Source organism: Thamnophis elegans, chromosome 4 (genome assembly GCF_009769535.1).
Source record: "Thamnophis elegans isolate rThaEle1 chromosome 4, rThaEle1.pri, whole genome shotgun sequence".
NCBI lineage: Eukaryota > Metazoa > Chordata > Lepidosauria > Squamata > Colubridae > Thamnophis > Thamnophis elegans.
This window is the reverse complement of record NC_045544.1, coordinates 119,092,995-119,106,934: the sequence shown is the minus strand read 5'-3', so window position 1 is coordinate 119,106,934 and position 13,940 is coordinate 119,092,995. Positions and strand designations below refer to the sequence as shown.

Here is a 13,940-nt window from a genome sequence, read left to right as displayed (position 1 = left end):
TCCGGGATTGGGTGGCATAGAAATTTAATAAATGAAAATGAATGAAATGAAAACTAGGGTAGTGCTCCTCAGTAAGATTTTTTTTATAAAACTCTTTTTCTGCAGGAAAATATTTTAAAATTCTGTAACAGACACAGGTTTGTTAACCTGATCTAGATTTTTCCTTCCAACATCCCATGACCAACTCTGTTCCACCACTAAATTCAGAAATTCAGATATCCAAACCCAAACATTGGGACCACCAGGAAGCAATGAACCAAGAAACTAATTTCGAAAGTTAAAAAAAGTTTCCATCTGCATTTCTCACTTTGGCTTTACTAAAGGGAATTAACAATTTGGGGGTGGAGGAAGGCTGCCTGGATGTAGGAAGGAGGGGAGTGAACTAAAACTCTCTTCTGCTTTCTATCTGGATTATTATTACCTGACAACTTTGTGTCAGTCAGTCTGTCAGTTTGAATGTATTTAAAAAATGTTCAGCCATTTTTTTCTTAACTGAGAACTGCATTTAATATATCTGAGGAATTAAAAGTATAAGGTAGCATATCAAGCATATCAAGTTTAGGCCCCACAAATGGTTTTTTTTCCAGCTTTTGTTTCCTTTTCTATCTTGGATAACAACAGTTTCAACAGTCAAGTTTCTTTTTCAAATAAGCATGTTGATATAAAATCCATATATATGACTTCATGCAATAATTTTTATAGTAAACCCTGCCAATTCAAGCATCTACCACCCCATCTATGTTCAAACCATTAGCAGCATTTTAACACCTTCTCCCAAAAAACTTTCCCACAACTATTTGAGAGAAACAGCAAAGAGTTCAATTGTTATTATTATGATTATAGAACGGCCTAACTCTGTACCACAAACATATAATTCCTTATAGAAGCAAAGGCTATACAAGTTGTCCTTGGCTTACAACAGTTTGTTTAGTGACTGTTCAAAGTTACAAAGGCACTGAAAAAAGTAACTTAAGAGCATTGTTCACACTTATAACCCTTGCAGCATGCCTGTGGTCACATGATCAAAATGTGGGCGCATGGCAACTGATTCATATTTATGATGGCTGCAGGGTCCCAACATCATTCACCTTTTGTGACCTTCTGACAAAGTCAATGGGAAAGCGAGAATCACTTAACAACTGTGCTATTACCTTTACTGTAGTGATTCACTTAACAAGTATGGCAAGAAAGATAATAAAATGGAGCAAAATTTACTTAACAAAAGTCTCACGTAGCAACAGAAATGTTGGGCTCAATTGTGATTGTAAGTCAAGGGCTACCTGTACCCAGCCTTGAATCATGGAGAAGAGATGGATCATGAACCTAATGAGCAAACAGGGCACTAAACTAAAAAGTTTGGTCTGGTCTCAGATGGTTTTTTGCTATAATATATATTACAGCATTGAGCAGGTGGTTGGACTATGTAATTCCCAAGACCCTCCTAAACTTAAAATTCAGTGAAAGTGATCACTAAAACTATAACTGGCCAGCTAAACTTCATTACGTACTTTTATTCCTGAAAATGGATTCATTCCTTACAACACACTTAAACTAGTTCTTAAATTAACTCACTTTCTGGGTACATACAGGCAGACTAAATTAGCCAGAGTTCATGCAACATACTAAGCTGTAAAGAAAACAAAACAAGGTTTACATGAACCAGAATTCACCCTTTTGAAAAAAAAAATGTGTTTAATTTGTAATTGAGCATATGAACACAGTTGGCCTTTATCAAAAATCTGCAGCAATTCATCACCCAATAAGGCACATGCTTTTTTAAAAGAGAAGAACACAGTACATCTAGATGTGAAATACATAAAATACTTCATACTTCTATAGAAATAAACTTAATGTGTCTGCCCTCTGAGAAACTCATGAAATTACAGTATCAAAACAGGAAGAATAAAATTCTAAGCTGTTTAGCCCCTAGTTACACTTTAGTCTTCAAAACATACTTTGTCCTGTTGCAGATTTACAAGTCCATATTATAGAAAATAACCAATAAAAAAGTAAGTACATACCAGATCTTGTTTTCTGGCTCAGCAATCTTCCAGCTAGATTTGAAGATAAGTTTGAAGTAGAATGTCTGGAACTAATCTATTAAGTAAAGCCTATTTTTAAAAGACTAAGCATAGCATGCCACAGAGCACACGCAGAGTACAATTTCTATCAAGGTACAGATTTTCTGGTGAAATTTGATATAAGGATAAAGTGGACTTCTTTTCCACTTTCATCAGAAAAGTTTTAGGTTTTTTTTTTTAAATGGAGGAACGTTATGCACCCAACGATACCAATTTTTTCCTCTCCTCACAGCTAAAGCTAGCCAAACAGAAAAGACAACATCAAGCTAAATAATCAATTTATTTTTCTGCCTTTCCATCCTTTATTTTCTGGACTTCAACTAAAACCTAACGGGTTAATAATGACTTTTAAAACGTGGCTGCGGGGAGGGAGAGAATGCTTCCGAGCATAAGCAAAAGAAGCTTCATTCTTAGAACAATTAATCAGTGGAACGGCTTGCCTCTAGAAGTTGTGCATGCTCCAACACTGGAAGTTTTTAAACAAGAGATTGGACAACCGTTTGTCTGAAATGGTATAGGGTTTCCTGCCTAAGCGGGCAGGGGGATCGGACTAGAAGACCTCCAAGGTCCCTTCCAACTCTTGTTATTCTCTCTGACAGCAAAAGGCTGCTTTCTGCTAAACCGGAGCACGTGCAGCGCGCGGTTCCTCTCTGTGCGCAGAAATCATGAAATCAGAGCTCTGCTCCTGATGTTGCTTTTCCTTCTCCGATGCGCAGGCGATCAAAAGCGGGGGAATAAAGGCAACGCAGTTCTTTTCCACCGGCAATTAGAAAGGAGAGAGAGAGAGAGAGAGAGAAAGACGGGAAACTAATAGCTACGGTTGACGCCGCTGCTTAGCCCCGGGGAGAGCCCTTCTGCTCGGTGTAAACCCTGCCTGCGAAGCCCAGGGATCGCTTCCTCACCTACCAGACAGCTTCGCAGGGGCCCCATCTCCCCCTAGACGGACCGCCCGGCCGTCGCTCGCTCCGCTTTGCTTCCTCTCGCCTCTTCCTCCAAGCCTCGCCAAGAAGCTAGTCCGCTCCGTCCGCAGAGGCGCTGCCATGGAAATCACAAGCATTCCCGGATAGGCCGATGTGTCGTCGCGCCCTATTGGCCGCCTCCGAGAGACGGACAGCAGAAGGAGGCGGGGTCCTCCCGCCTAGGTCTTTCCCCCAGTTCCTTTCAAGGGGGAGCGGCGGGGAGGTGTTTGTGTCCCCCACGTGAAACCCCCCAGGGAGGAAGGATGGGCTGAGTTCCCTGGCTTGGTATTGCCTATGCGAGATGCAGCGTTTCCTACGATGGGAGAAAGGAAGTACCGGTTAGGTTTGGTCCATATGGGTCAATCAGCGCCTGGTTTCTCCCCAACTTGTGCTTGAGCAACAAAACAACCAGCGCCCAAGGAGTAATGCGAGAAGCGAAAGTTGGACTTTAAGGAAGTAGGTGAGAAAAAGGATTGACGTATCTGAACTTCGAGGCTGGAGAAAACCTGAGCCAAGGACTCTTGGTAGAGAGCCAAAAACACAAAGCAATGGATCGGTTGCAGAAATCAGCTCATACTGGAGGCTCAACTTATCATATTATGAGCAGAACTGCCTTTTGAAAAGGTCTCTAATGCTGGACAATTAGAAGAAAAGAGAAGTGTTGACCAACAACAAGGTGGATGGATTTAGTTACACTTGCAATTGGGGCAGTTCTGGAAGACCTGAAGGACAGGATGAGGACATAACACCCTGAAGAAAATCTAAGTAGTTGCTAAAAGTCAACACTGACTTAAAGGCACATCATCAAAATGCTAGTGGAAGTCAGCGTCACAATCTTGAAGTGCTGTGAGATGTGGATGGGGTGTCCAGCAATGGTGGGTTCCGGGTGGTATGGCCATACTGGTAGTAGCCGGGAGCAGCGGCCACTGTACCGGTACGGTGGCTTGTTTGGTCCACCCGCCCGCTTTCCATAGCGTTTATAATGCAACTGGCCAATTGCACACATGCGTGCGGCACTTACATGACCTCTGCCGAGCAACTGGGTGTCACAGGGCGGTGGCATGCACATGTGTGCACAGCGCACATGCCCGACTAGGACATCTGGCCCCATGTGTAGTGTACCAGTTGCGACGGAATCTGGAACCCACCACTGGTGTCCAGGGGCATAAAAGAAATTAGAGGCTGCAATCTTGCCAACCAATGCTCTGCCCTTTTTTCATGTGTTCTACATGAGACACATGTTAGAGATGAGGCTTCCATTGCACAGGCACAACCATCATTTTTTACTTTTTTGAGACCCACTTTACACTTCCCTGGGGACAGATTGAAGGCTGAGGGATTCTATGCGGCAGTTGGATCTGGAGGCTGTTGGTGATTCTTGCTGGCAGATTCTTCATCGGAACCTGCTTATTCCTGCTAAAAGCCTATTTAGTCTCATTCTGCTACCCACCAGATTTTTGGGCTGGCCCATCTCAACTTCTTCCCCACTGTGATATTGCAGAATAGACACTGGAAAAACCTCTCTTTTGTAGGAACAAACTCTCCTTGTAATTTGAGTGAGCCTGAAACCATTGCCCTAATTTTCTTCCTTTGTCCCATTTAGCAATAGCAATAGCAGTTAGACTTATATACCGCTTCATAGGGCTTTCAGCCCTCTCTAAGCGGTTTATAGAGTCAGCATATTGCCCCCAACAACAATCCGGGTCCTCATTTATGACATTTACAACCAATTTCATTGTATAAATGATGTATGATGACAATAAAGGCTATATTGCAGCATATATGCTACCTTTTAACACTCCTTATCAATAAAATCCATTCCACGTTGAGCCAAATGCTGAATCTCTTCTTTTGCAGGATCAAAAGTAACCCTTGCAGAGAATGGCTCACTTTTTATCAGCTGCTGTCTTAGAGTCTACTACACATCCCATGGACTGCAAAAATCACAAACAAAGAAATCCTAGACCAAATTCAGATCTAGAAGCCAAGATTGCCAAACAAAGGGTATCACACTTCGGCTGTGTTATGCAAGCTGATACACTTGAAAAGGCAATCATGCTGGGGGCGATCAGTAGAAAAGGGAGAAGGGGCTGCCCTAGTACCCATGGCTGTCTCCTGCATTTTGACGGCACCAAGCCGCGGGAGTTAGGCGGCGGCAAACAGGCATTCACGCAGCTTGGCGATACCCCTAGGTCAGTGAATGGTGCTCTGCACTGCTGGAAAGGGGGTTTGCCAGGTGGCTGATCATGAGCGTGGTCGCTTCATGGCTGTTGTGTTGCGCTGCTGCGACAGCGCAACACAGCCATGAGGCTGTGCCCGGCTCTTTGGGAGCCCGCTTGCAAGAGAGCAGCTGCCCGGCAACCCCAAAACAATAAACCCTCCCCTCATAATGAAGCCCAAGCCATATTTTGTGTGTAAAAAGAAAATAAGACCCTGTCTTATTTTCGGGAAAACACAGTATATCTACTCACACCCACATGCACAGCAATTCTTTTTAAATTCTCAAATGATTCCAGCAAAGTTGTTATGCTTCTAGAAGCAGCTGGCCAGAAGAGACAACTACAACGGAGATTTTGTTTTACTTTCTGCCACGGAAATGCAATTCTCTGCCTGAGTTTCTGACCCAAGCATTTGTTAACATTGTGCTCTGTTCTGATCTGACACAATGTCGTAGCCCTTGTACCCAACTAGCAGGAACATAAAGGGGAGATAAAATGTATACATAAATCAGAGAGAGAGAGAGAACTTTCAAGGAAGTTGCTTGTCATCTAATAGGCCAGGTAAACCAAAGAGCACCAGGGTGTTTCCAAAACAAACAGATTTGATAGATAATATGAAAGGTTAAGAAAAGCAAGCAAGGGAACAAAGAGATAAAATAAATGGACTTTTCTAGAAAATGCAGAAAAAAATGTGTTTTAGAAGGCAAGGAAAAGCAAGTTCTCCAAATTTTGACTACAGATAGTCTTCGACTTATAACCATTCATTTAGTGACAATTCAAAGTTACAACAGCAGTGAAAAAAATGGTGTATCTGTTCCTCGCACCTATGATTTGCAGCATTCCCATGGTCACATGATCAAAATTGGAGTGTTTGGCAATTGTTCATGTATTTAAGAAGTTTGCAGCATCTGAGAGTCACATGATCACCATCTCCACCTTCCCAGTCATCTGTCGATAAGTAAAGTCAATGGGGAATACCAGATTTATTTAACGACCATGTGTCCCATTTAATAACTACAATGATTCATTTAGCAATTCTGACAAAAAATGATTGTAAGATTGGGTAGGCTTACCTTTATGTGAATCAGCTTGCTTTAATTTTATTTTTATTTCAATTTTTAATTTTTTTCGGCGCACTGTGATGACGTCAAATGCGCGCTTTCGTCAAACGCGCTTTTGTGGACCGCGGTTTTGACGGGTCACGGATAATATTGCAGCCATACCTTTTATAAGGATATGATACTTGCTGCTATCCTTCCATTTTTTTTTCTTGTCATAAGACAAATGCTACCTGTCTGGTAGAGCTGGTTGTACACAACAGCAAGATCCTCTGTCAGGATGATTTAGCATCATTCTAATAGTGCCAGGAAGAAAAAAGAGTTGAGACCTAAACCAAGAATGGATCTGAGAAAACAAAGGTTACTGTATTAAGAAACATCAGATGATAAATACTTGGTTGCAAAATGTGAGTAGGAAGGCCATTTTAAAAGCATGAATAGGAAGGAGGTTGGAAAGGAGGAAAAAAAGGGGGGGAACAGGAACAAATGAATTAAAAAAGGATGAGTTAAAGAAGAATTTAAATACCGAGGCAAGCAGAGACTGCCAGAAGTTTCTAAAGCTGGAGATCTGGGAGTTGAAATCCACACAGTTTCACATTGAGGCTGAGAAAGACTGCTTTGAAAGACAAGGTGGTCAGGTCACAACAAGCCTCGCCACACACCTCCCAACGACCGATAAGATCGCACAGGGTCGGCCTTCTCCGGGTGCCGTCAGCCGGATAATGTCGGCTGGCAACTACCCGAGGGAGGGCCTTCTCTGTAGCCGCTCCGACCCTATGGAATGAACTACCCCCAGAGATCCGGACCCTACCCACTCTCATGGCCTTCCGAAAGGCTATTAAAACCTGGCTATTCCGGCAGGCCTCGGGCTGTTGACCTCATGACTGAGATCCAGCCCCGATTAGACTGGGTATATGATGTGGTTTTGTTTTTTAATCTGTGTTTCTCGTTTTTTAACTTTTTTACTTCTTAGAATTGTATTGTTGTAACCGCCCGGAGTCCTTCGGGATTGGGCAGCCTATAAATTCATTCAATTCAATTCAATTCAATTCACCAATCGAGGATACAATCTCACACAGCTCAGTTCAGTTGCAATTAACTGAGTTACTTTTTAATGCATTACTTATTATATTATGGAGTGTTACCCTGTTTCCTTGAAAATAAGACCTCCCTGGATAATAAGCCCGATCGGGTTTTTGAGCGCATGCACTAAAATAAGGCCTCCCTGAAAATATTGCAACACAGCAGCAGCCATGAGGTGACCACGCTCGCCACCTCCTACACCTCAAAAATTATAAGACCTCCCCGAAAATAAAGCTAACTGCTTATTTCGGGGGTCAAAAGAAATAAGACCCTGTCTTATTTTGGGGGAAACACAGTAGTTTATTTGGTTAGCTTATGGTATAAGCTACTGCACAAACTCAAACAATTCAATAACTGGGTTAAATGTTGGTACAGACTGAGACGGACGGGCATTTGGGAAGAGTCTATTTGTTTAAGAAGACATTAAGTGGACAAGAATGCATAGCAATGAACAGACCAGAATTGGGAGTCCATTTGGGAAAAGCAAGAAAAACTGTCTACCAGTGGTGGGTTCCAGATCCTGTTCCAACCAGTAGGTTAGAACGGGCCTGGCGTCGTCCACATGGATGTGCGTGGCGTGCACATGTGTCATACCTACCAGTGATGCCTCCGCGACACTCCAGCTGCTCGGCGGAGCCTTGCTCAAGTGCTGTGCGTGTCATGCACATGCGTGGAAACACCAAAGGCTTTAAAGGACAGGTAAGGAGCTCGGGCAGACTGGTGGGCTCTCCGGAGCACTGTACCGGAATGGTACCCAGTGCCAGGCAGGCTTGGTTACGCCCGTACCGGGGCGTACCGCCTGCAAGCCACCACTGCTGTCTACTAAGATGGATATCAAAAAAATACCTGTGTCTATCAGAAACCACTTTGGTCCAGCTGCTTCTGTGACTACTGTGCCTCACCTACTTCCTTAAAAGAACAGGCTGAGGAAATTTCTATCCATCCGTTTGCACCCCTTTTCTTGGTCATGCAACAGTAGGCTTCCAGGTGCATTTCAGGGGGTGATTGTCTCCCATACTGTAAACCCCTGATCCCTGGTGTTTGCTCCCTTCTTTCCCCTTGTCTTTGCGGCCATTATATTTACTCAGCCAAGATAGAAAAGCAAATTGGTCCAATGCATGAACATAGATTCTCTTTTGAAGTCCTTCCTGGCATTCCTAATGTAAAATTGAACTGGATCACCATTAACATTTTAAGTAGGTATGGCATTGTCATAAATTACCTCCAATAGACCGATCAGATCCCACAGATTAGGCCTCCTCCGAATTCCATCCGCCGGCCAATGCCGACTGGCGACTACCCGGAGGAGAGCCTTCTCTGTGGCTGCTCCGACCCTCTGGAACGAGCTCCCTGTGGAGATTTGAACCCTCACCACCCTCCAGGCCTTCTGCAAAGCCCTTAAAACTTGGCTGTTCCGACAGGCCTGGGGCTAAAGAGTTTTTGCCCCCCTTCTCGAATGGTATGGTTGTTGTGTTTTTAAATTTTGTATTGTTATGTCTCGTCTTTTTATCCCCCTGTCTGTACCCCCTTCCCTGATTGAATTGTGAGCCGCCCTGAGTCCCCTTTGGGGAAAAGGGCGGCATATAAATGAAATAAATCCAAATCCAAATCCAAATAAAGAGGCAAAGGGAAAAAAGTAGCACCAATTTTTTTTGTCTGTCTCAAGTCATGGCTGAACATGTTTACAGCCCAAGTCAGTGATGGCGAACCTTTTCAGCACCCATTGTCCAAACTGGAAGGCGTGTGCATGCATGTGGATGTGCGTGCACAGGAGCGCCGGAAACACAAAGACCAACTGACTGGTGTGCATGCGCGCTGGCCAGCTGGTCTTCAGGCTTCCCACACATGCAGGAGCGCTGGCCAGCTAGTCTTCACATGTGCTGGAGCACCGGAAACCCAAAGACCAGCTGCTGCTGTGTGCATGCCTGTTTTTGGCGGGTTTGGGGGCCATTTTCAGGCCATTTTCAAGTTGTTTTTCGGGGTGTTTTCAGGTTGTTTTCTGGTGCTCCGGTGCCCACAAAGACCAGTACAAGAAACCAGAAGAGCAGCTCATGACATCATGCGTGCCCACATAGAGGGCTCTGCGTGCCAGCTCTAGCACATGTGCCATAGGTTCACCATCATGGGCCTAAGCAGTCTTGTAGTATAAATTCATTGTAAGCACTTTGTACTGATAATATTTTAAGTCTCTATACCTATAGCTCTCCCTGTTTTCCAGATTCTCTAGTGAAAGGAAACATCTCTATGAAAATATATACTATGATGACACCCTTAAGGCACTATAATTAGAATGTAATTTTATATATGATTATCTGTTTCTTGCTTCCACATTCCATCTACTTTTTACATGAAATCTTATTATTATACAGTAGATCATCATGTGCACTTTGAAGAAAACAAGCCCAGGTGTTCTCAACTTCTTAAGGAGCCTACGTGAAATGTAGATTAGGGTTAGGCTGATCTCTGCTAAAACCTGAAGCTCTAGCCATCAAAGACATGTGCAAAAAATGTGCTTAAAATTGACGTACTTACTGAGGAATTAGTTTTCAGATGAGAACTCAACTGAGTTCATAGCCTTTTTCACACAAAATTCTACTCTGGGCACCCCAACAGGGTTGTTGTTTTTTAAAAATCATCCTTACTGAAGTGAAAAAAAGCCTTTTGAATGTTGCTATTGATTAACCGTTGGGACTTTAAAGTATTTGTTCATGCAATAAATTGCACAGAAGATTACTGTATACGCATTTGTACTCTATTTGAGTCTCAGAAATATTCCAAACCAAATGGTATTTAGTGGTGATATTCCTTGTTTAATCACCACAATTAGGATCAGGAACTTGGTTGTTAAGCAAAGTGGTCCTTAAGTGAAACAGCAACTGTGTTTATGATTTTATTTCAGCGTACCTTGGCTTTCCAAACCTGTGAAGAGTGTAAATGCACGGACTGGAAGCAAAATTACTTTTACATCACTGTCATAATTGCAAATGGTGACTGTATGAGAATAGCTAAATAAGGACTACAGTACCTGTATTTTATTCCCTGATCCAGAACATAAAATGTAATTCTGTGCATGGCTAATCAGCATATCAAAAATAACAGAGCCAGCATGCACAGATGCTCTTAAATACGCACCCCTTCTGATCTGTCTGCTGGTTTTGCATGCTAAGCTAAAACTAGATTTGTGGAGGGGAGAGGCATGTTTGTGATTCACGATTGTAGGAATTCTACACATAGTCCTTGACTTATGACCATAATTTAACCAAAATGTATGTTAAGTGAAACATTTGTTAGGTGTGTTTTGCCTCCTTTTATGACATTTCTTGCCACAGTTAAGTGAATCATTGCAGTTGATAAGTCAGTAGCACAGTTGTTAAGTGAATCTACCCCATTGACTTGGCTTGTCAGAAGGTAGCAAAAGGTGATCACATAACCCTGGGACACTGCAACTGCCATAAATATGAACCAGTTGCCATGCATCCGGATTTTGATCATGTGACCATGGGGATGCTGCAGTGATCATAAGTGAGAAAACCGTCATAAGTCACTTTTTTTCCTGCTATAACTTTGAACAGTCACTAAGCGAAATGTTGCATGTCGAGGACTACCAGTATTGTCTTAGCAAGTTGTCTGAACCAGACCATTATATTAAATTGCAGATAGATGCATATTTTATTACAATCATAGACTCAGAAACTCAGAAACAAACAAAAACAAAATCTGAGATAGCAAATAAAAATCATGGTCAAGATGTGACATATATATATAAATACTAAAATAAAACTCAGCCATGTTAATAAAGTCACATTAATCAAAAAGTCACAACTATGGTATATTAATATGGATACTACTTCTATGTCTGTAAACCACTTTGATAGTTTTTAGATACATTTCATGTTTGTTTCTATGCATTTTTTTTCACCTCTTAAATTACTGACGAGGTGGCAGGGAATAAATTAGAAATAAAAAACATGGACAGAAATAAAAAGCATGGACAGCCACTTGTCTGAATTGGTATAAGGTCTCCTGCTTGAGCAGGGGGCTGGACTAGAAGACCTTCAAAGTCCTTTCATCTCTATTCTATTCTAAGCTCATCAGTAATCAGCCCACCCATTAAATGAGGAAGAATTCTCAAGAGGCCCAGATGACAACTATAAGGAAAATACAACACAGTGTGCCTTGTTTCCCTGAAAATAATGCTGATTATAAGGGTTTTACATGGCTTAAGGATGTCAAAATTGGCAGTGCAGTTTGAATCTGGGCAATGAGTCAGAGGCTGCTGAACGTATTTGCTGAGATTTCTCTTAATCCCCAGAACAAGTAGTTCACATCCTCCAAGCAAAGAAAGGCAAGGGGAGAGCCAAATATTCTTTGAAAAAGAGCTGCCTAATACACAAGCAACCCATTTTCACTTCATCTCAGTGGGTTCATCTCAGTTACTTCAAAAGATTGGGATATCTGGTTTCCTCAACACCCACAATTTTGTTTAAAAAAGGATTTGACAAAAGTATAAGTATAGAATGATTTCTACAAATCTTTCCCATTTGCAGATAGATAGATAGATAGATAGATAGATAGATAGATAGATAGATAGATAGATAGATAGATAGATAGATAGATAGACAAGACAGACAGACAGACAGACAGACAGACAGACAGACAGACAGACAGACAGACATACTGTGGATGGATGGATGGATGGTGATAGATAGATAGATAGATAGATAGATAGATAGATAGATAGATAGATAGATAGATAGATAGATAGATATAGCAGTGGAACAGTGGCCTAGAGGTGGAGCTATCACCTCACAACCAAGAGGCTGTGAGTTTGATCCTAGGTATCATTTTCTCTCTGGGCACAATGAGTAAATATCAGCTGTGAACTATGCATTGGTGACAGGAAGAGCATCCGGCCAGTAAACACTCAGCTCCATTCAGTTGCTCCGACTCCATAAGGGATCATTAAAAGACAAAAAAGAGATATATAGATATAAGTAATCCTTGACTTATAACCACAACTGAGCCCAACATTTCTGTTGCTAAGCAACAGAGTTAAGTGAGCTGTACTCCATTTTATAAGTTTTTTGCCATAGTTGTTAAGTGAATCACTGCAGTTGTTAAGTGAATCATGGGGTTGTTAAGCCAATCTGGCTTGTCCCATTGACTTTGCTTGTTAGAAGCCAACACACATGAATGTGGGACACTGCAACTGTCATAAATACATGCCAGTTGCTAAGAGGCTGGATTTTGATCATGTGACCATGGGGATCCTGCAAGTGTCATGTGAAAACTGGGTCATAAGTCACTTTTTTTCAATGCTGTCAAATGGTCATTAAACAAATGGTTGTAAGTCAAGGACTAGCTATAGAACTTTTTGTAGTCCTGTGATTCATTTCTAGGAATCGTTGAATTCAGTTTCCTTCTTATGCAAAATAATTATATCTGATTGTTCTTTAGCTCATTCTAGTTCACTTCTAGGCTAAATGACTTCAGGCTTAGTCTGAATGATCATAACTGTTAGGAATATAATCTAACAGTTGGGTTGGCAATATATACTGCTGTACTTTAAATCATGCTGTAAATGTGATGGGTCGCTTTTTCCTCAATCGGCCATAAGATTGAGTCAGAATCACTGTTAGATGCTGATCTCATCTGAGTGTTTGGAAGCTGGCTGTTAAAGTGCCGTATAGTAATCAGCGTGAGCTATTGTAAGTTTTGCAACTGCAAGCAAACTTTGTGTACCGGACTGTTTGTATGATTATGGACTATGTTATTTGGATTATCCCTTAACTGAAAGACGTTGATGACTGACTGTCTTAACCATGTATGACTTGGACTGTTTGATGGACACTGATACCTCTATTTCCACGAAAGTAAAAGCCTATTTAAACTGCAGTATCTCTGTATTCTGGTTTGTGTGTTCTCCAACACCACTCTCACAACGCTTCTCTGAACGCACTCGCTCTCCCAACGGGGAACTTACCTAACAATAACATTTCAACCTTATTAAGCAAAGTTAATATTAAACCAATGATAAAAATAAACAGAATGATTGTTGCTGAATTTTCAACATGTTCAATATTTATATACATCGCCTATAGATTGTTTTTGTTGTTGTGCATTGATTTGTGAGGTACCTTCCACATTTGTGTGAGAAGTCATTCTGAAATCCGAAGGCTATATAACCCACTCAAAAATGGTGTGTGTGTGTGGGGGAAATGTCCAGGAAAAAATAATGAGAAATAAGATGTTACCTTGTGGTAAGATGGGAGAGGACAATAAATTTAATACATAAATAAATATTCCCAAGAAAATACCTTTTACATGGCCATAGTCACAACTGAGCTCAATTCGATTTTTCCCCCTCACATTTAGTTGATTCCACTCTTCAGAGAATCACTGTGTAGTTATCATAATATAAGGCAAAAATTTAAAAGTAGTTTTTAAATGTTATTTTTTAACAATGGACATCTTATCTTTGGAATTTCTAGGAATTTCTAGGAATTTCCTAGGAGTCATTTTAAGAATTTTTGCAAGCTT

General features: G+C 41.5%; 1 protein-coding gene across 5 annotated transcripts in view; it reads right to left on the bottom strand.

The window, feature by feature from the left end:
* Positions 1-3,137, bottom strand: part of TPST1 (tyrosylprotein sulfotransferase 1) — a 30,952-nt gene extending 27,815 nt beyond the window's left edge. For 3 of the 5 annotated variants that reach the window (XR_004255281.1, XR_004255282.1, XM_032216605.1), the window contains exon 1: positions 2,988-3,137. The gene's annotated coding sequence lies outside the window, so the exon portion shown is untranslated. Of the gene's footprint in view, positions 1-2,021; positions 2,473-2,983 lie in introns of those variants that run through there. The other 2 variants (XR_004255283.1, XR_004255284.1) reach the window with 2 other exon arrangements.
* Positions 3,138-13,940: the final 10,803 nt, after the last annotated feature.